The following is a 6,000-nucleotide window of genomic DNA, read 5'->3' as shown; positions in this document are numbered from 1 at the left end:
TCTTTAGTTCAATAGAGGGACTGGTCATAGCCGATCATTTTGCTATATCTCAGCACAATGTAGATTCTGATTTATTTTAGAATCATGTTCTACTAAATTAATCTCATGGCTTCAGCACTGTAGGACATCCAGAAATACTTTTGAGAACCCAGGAAGTCCTAGACAAATACTTGCAAAGTGCCTTCCTGAAAAAGAATATTGAATTATCTGGTGTTTTACTGACTTTTTCATTTTTACTAGATTGGGCAGTTATTTTTGGTGTTCATCAGGGAGGGAAATTAATGATGGAGTCAAATATGTTTGTGTTTTTAATTATGTGCAAAGATTGTATTGTCTAAAGATTATTCCTTTATAAAATTAGCTTAATTTAGCAGTCTTTTTCTTTTGTGGAGCATCGATTCACCACAATTTTCTAATGGGCATTTTCATACTTAAATTCTTGAAAGGGCCACAGGGTGGCAGAGCGATTAAACACTGGCCACAGTTCTTTATAGGGACATGGACCCGAGTCAGGCGAGCCGGCGTAGCTGCTGTGCCGATCATCCCGGTGAGCCGAGCCGTGCCATCGGCTCACCCAAGCTGCTGTGCTGATCATCCCGGTGAGCTGAGCCGTGCCATCGGCTCACCCAGCGTAGCTGCTGTGCCGATCATCCCGGTGGAGCTGAGCCGTGCCATCGGCTCACCCAAGCTGCTGTGCCGATCATCCCGGTGAGCTGAGCCATGCCATCGGCTCACCCAAGCTGCTGTGCTGATCATCCCTGTGGAGCCGAGCCGTGCCATCGGCTCACCCAAGCTGCTGTGCCGATTATCCCGGTGAGCTGAGCCGTGCCATCGGCTCTCCCAGCGTAGCTGCTGTGCCGATCATCCCGGTGGAGCCGAGCCGTGCCATCGGCTCACCCAGCGTAGCTGCTGTGCTGATCATCCCGGTGGAGCCGAGCCGTGCCATCGGTTTGTCGCGCTGCCGGTGTCCCTTGGCAGCGGTGGCACTTTGTCAGTGTGCCGTGCTGCTGCCTATGCCCCAGCGAGCTCTGTGAGCCGGAGGAGCGGCTCGGCAGGCGGTGTTCCTCAGGCAGGGATGTTGTCTCTGTGTGTCCCCCAGCCTCACCTAAGGAATTACCGGCTGGGACGTGGTGAAGGACAGAGACAATGCTGAAGGCTGAGCAGCCTGTGAGGAGGCCTGTGATTCTGTGCCTCATTCTGTGCAGCTGTTTGGACTCTGTCAAACTTTTTGCCTCTGTGGCTGCCGCCAGAACCACATGTCTCCTGAGATGTGCACGCTGCATGCTTGCACCCACACCCACCCCAAGCCCTGGCTGTGATGCTCACCCTAGGAAACAAAGAGCCAGGTGCCCTAAAGCAGAGTGTGCTCAGTCGTGGGCAGCGTGGAAAGAGAAATATTCAACAGGAACTTGTGCTGAGAAGCAGAAATAGATAGCAAAGGATACTAAAGTGTCTTAGACTGAATCTCTACTCTCAGGTCCTGTCTCCCAGAGAACAAGAAAACCAACCCACGCCTGAGTGTTCAGGGCTGATCACAAGTCAGTGTCAAACCTCCAGTTCAGGCCACAGCGCTTTAAGCAAACATTTTAAATCTTGTGGCCAGACCTCAGAGTGCTTTAATGCAGAGGCAGCTGGGGGATGGCTTAAGCTGGCTTTTACCACAGAGCTAGAAGGTGTTGTCTTCACATGTGAGAAGTGGTTTAGAAAGCAGTTCTTTTCAGCTCTTAGTCACACTTCCCAGCTGACTCACACCTCCCAGTCCATGCATTAGGCTGGATATTACTCAAGTCTAGGACTATGATCTGGACTAAACCTGTGATATAGATGAAACTCGAGTTGTACCAGTTCATAATTGCCATTGGTTAAAATGCAGAATAAAATAAAATAAAGAGAAAACAAACAAAAAGAACTACTGGAAATACATATAAACTTCTTCAAAAATAAACCTGAGGTTTCCAACAGATTTATACATGCTTTTAGGCTTGTAAATATTTTTGTGATGATCAAAATTTGAAATAATTGGAAAATGAATATATGAAATAAGAGGAATTAGAAAATATTCCATGTATAATGAAATAGGGGGCAGCATGCATTGGGTAGTGCAAAATGCTGGTTTAACAGAGCATACTGTCAACTGGAATTATTTGGGTTACTGATCTGATGCGAATTTCTGATCTTTTATCTTATTGAAGTTGCTTGTTTCTATAAAACATTTACCTGCTCACTAGAGCAAGCACTGAAGCAGGTACCCATCTCTTGGTCATGCCTTAGCTGTCAGTCTGCACAGAAATCTCGCTACGTCTGTCTGGCCTAGTGAGTGTTTGAATATTTAATGCAAAATGGAAAAGCTGTGTAGGGACAGGCTTAGAAAACCCTTTTCAGATTGTCTCTGTATATGTCAGGATCAAAATGCCTTTTTCTCTGCACTTCAGCTCACTATTACAACAACTACCAGGTCAGTTACACATGAAATATGAGAATATAAGCAGATATGACTCTCACTGTAGTGCTGAAAAGTTGGACAGACTATGAAAAATTCCTTCTGTTATCTCCATGGAGGCTTTTGCAGGAACTTGGATGCAATAATAGAAAAAGAGAAGTTTAACACATATCCTTATTTTTGGGGGGTTTTGTTTGTTTGTTTGTTTGGGTTTGTTTTTTTTTTAAACTTACTACTTACTAACTTTCCTGTGGTTTATCACAGGACTAAAATTAGCTTGGCCAGATATATTTTTTGAGTCACAAAAGCACTGATTCTTACTACCAGTTCCTAGCAGATAACTTAAATGGTTCATACTTAGAGCAGCAGTGAATGTAATCTGTGCACTTCCGTGTATGGGAAACACTATTGTACCTAGCCTGAAAAGAGGAGGGGAGATTGGACAATACCTGGTAGTTCCTATGGTGCCCCTTCCCAGGCCTCTAGTGCTAAGGAAGTCAACCAGTTGAAACACAAAGACAAGGGAGCTCTCTTTGCAAGTAAGCATGGGAATATAGGAAAAAACCTTCACACATTTTCCATGAGTGTTGCAAGAGCTACTTAGATAAAAGGTCAACTTAAAAGCCAAAAACCATTTTGTACTTGTCTTTCTCGGTAAAGAGAGTGACTTTTATAAAATTCCTTTCTAAAGGAATTTTTAAATTTCATGTTTACATAATGCTGTCTCTTATACAAAAGATGTTAGGTAAAAAAAACACCACAACCATCCAACAGCTTACCTGTTAATGCCTTTTGTCCCTGAAGTGCTTCACCATCTTTTGCATCTGTGTCATTTTCCTGTTTAAAAAGCTCTAGTCATCCCAGCAAGGGAAAGCCAAACAACTTTATTTGGGACTCAAGAGCAATGTTATAGGAGAAATGAGAAGTATAGACATGAATACTTGTAATTCTTTCATAAGGATGTCTGGTGTTAAAATAAGCTTGCAGAAAATTGACTAGTGAGACTAAAGAATTAAAATATCAAATTATCAGATTAATTTCTCGAGTCAAAATGTAGGCCACAGATACAACAGTCTTCAAAGCAGTGAAAGCAATATTCGTATTTCATTATGTAAACATCTAGTGTTTCACCACTTGGGCATTTACTAAATGAGATAAGAAAGTTTATACAACTTACTAACATGTTTCCTAAACCCAGTACTCTAATACAATGTGCCTATTCATGCATGAGCTTCCACAGAGCGTTGTGACCTTGGTGGTTCAAGTGTACTGCCTTATACCTCCCTGCATGCCAGAGAGCCTCTAATGTCATCAAAAGTCACTGGAAGACACTTGAGCTACCCCTCACACCTGTGATACCAACCCTCTAGCAGACCTATGCAGCTTTTGTTACTCTCTTGTTTTGAAGTGTCCCAGGGCTCCAGCTCAAAGATCTGTCATGCTTTTGGCTGAGGAATGCCTTAATGGTGGCTACCTCCATCTCACTTAACTTCAGCCATGCTAAAGTAAAACTCAAATATTCATATCTAAAATAGGCACCAACTTCTAAAATTGATCCTATATCTGAAAAAAAAAATCTATCTACTTACCAGAGGTTGTCTCAGAGGGATGCCTCTCTCTCTCTTGCTGTTAGGATTTCAAACTCTGCACATGCTGTCCCACCTCTTAGAGGAGCATTTTAGTCTTCATGACCTCTCCCTTGGGAGGAAGGGTCAACACAGCCTACTTTTTTTGTTAGACCTTATTTTCTATAGCAGTCTGTAGATTAAAAATCCCACCAGATTATTTTGTGTAGCTTTTTACTGGCTCTTACCTGCATTGTGACCCTTCAAGGTTATGTCATTACCCTTTTTTGGGGGATGGCAGGCTTGGAGTGACTGATAGCCAATTCCCTCCTCTGAGGATAACTGTAACTGTAAGAAATTTCAGTGTAGACATGTGGAACAAATTACAAATGGGATATCAGTGTGCAAAAGCCAACATGAAATTCTATAATCATTAAATAATCCAGTACAGGAATTTGCAGTGGCCTGCATTTTGCAAGTTGCAAAACTGCACAGGGGAGGATATGGATTTCAGGCTGCAGTTCCACAAGCACCCTATCATGACACTTTGTCACTGCATGACGACAGCTTCTTCTCCCTCTTCCTCCTCTACTGTTCCTGTTTCAAGCTGCCAAGGCCCACTCTACCTTGGTGTCAGCTCTGGCACTCATTGCATCCTGCAGCCAACTGCACAGCTCTGCTTACTAGCTCAGAAGAAAGTTCCCCACTTTCTGTTACCCTTTTGCCTGTTTAGTGAATTGAATTGCAACAAGCAGAGGACCTAAAAGTGGGAAAACTAACATAAGACACATTGCAGATTGTGTTGCCAGAGCCTGGAGGAACAGTGTATCTCCTTTTAACAGCAGTGAATGGATGAAATCAGCCAAACCCAGGTGATAGAGCCAAGCATTTACCCAGAAATGGTCTGCAATGTACATTCTCTTGAAATTGTCTTTCCTTCAGTCATGTGATAAAGTGCTTGATAAAAATTGCTGTGTAAGTTCTTTGTCTTAAAGATAAGGTCAGATGAGATGGTTGTTTCAATTCTCTTTTTGTTTCCAGCTCTGTGAATCTGTACTTTGTATGTTTGCAGTATGAGTGGAATTAGAGGCTGTTTGCAAGTATTCAGGTTAAATGCATGTTTTCCAAATTTACAGAAAATAATCTCAGGCTGCAGTGCTTACAGTCCTAAGGTGTTCCTCTGTCTGGCCTAAATGAAACGAAGGCAGATTGTGTTTTTCTCCCTTTGCCATTGATGGACCTCTAGTGCTCTTTGAGACCCACAAAGGTGCTCATTAGAAGGACTCTACTGGATTGAACCAAAGGTCCATCTAGTCCTGTGTTCATCTCAGTGGCTATAAACAGATGAGTAGGGAGCAGCAGGGAAAGCACATATGAAATGTCACACAAGTGCTTGCCTTGTGAGACCATTCTTTTTAGAACAGAGAATTTCCTGAGCTGGATGTGGCTGCTGTCTGCTTAGTAACACTATGTAGATTTCTTTTCCAAGTGTTTTTCTCCTTGGTTCCAAGTCCATTCTTTTACATCCAGAGCCACCTTTGGTAATAAATGCCACAATTCTACTATGGGTGATGCAAACAACACCTTCCCATTGTCTGCACTCTCATTGCTACTAGGTTCACTTGATTCCTTCTTAGTTTTTCTTGTGGTTCTATTATTTTGGTTCTGAATCGATGACAGTATTGCAAGTGCTTTAGCAGAAACAATTTCCATGCACAAACAGTATGTTCAGACAGCTATAAAGACAATGAGTAGGCAATCAAGGTATTGCATGTGTTTGCAAATGAAAACCATGCTTGGACCACTGCAGAAGATGCCTCCTCCTGGACTTTTTTAAAGAAAAGGGCGATTTTTTTTTCCCCCATCAAAAATGATGACAGTATTCGTGACCTTGCAATTTATTTCCCGTTTCCAAGACAAAATGTTCCTCTGCCCGCAAGAATTCTGCATCCTCTGTCGCCTGGAGACAAAGAGTTGATGTAAGCAGGGGATCAG

This window comes from Molothrus ater, chromosome 1, assembly GCF_012460135.2.
Source record: "Molothrus ater isolate BHLD 08-10-18 breed brown headed cowbird chromosome 1, BPBGC_Mater_1.1, whole genome shotgun sequence".
NCBI lineage: Eukaryota > Metazoa > Chordata > Aves > Passeriformes > Icteridae > Molothrus > Molothrus ater.
The sequence above is the reverse complement of the archived record's forward strand: the minus strand, read 5'-3'. Positions refer to the sequence as shown.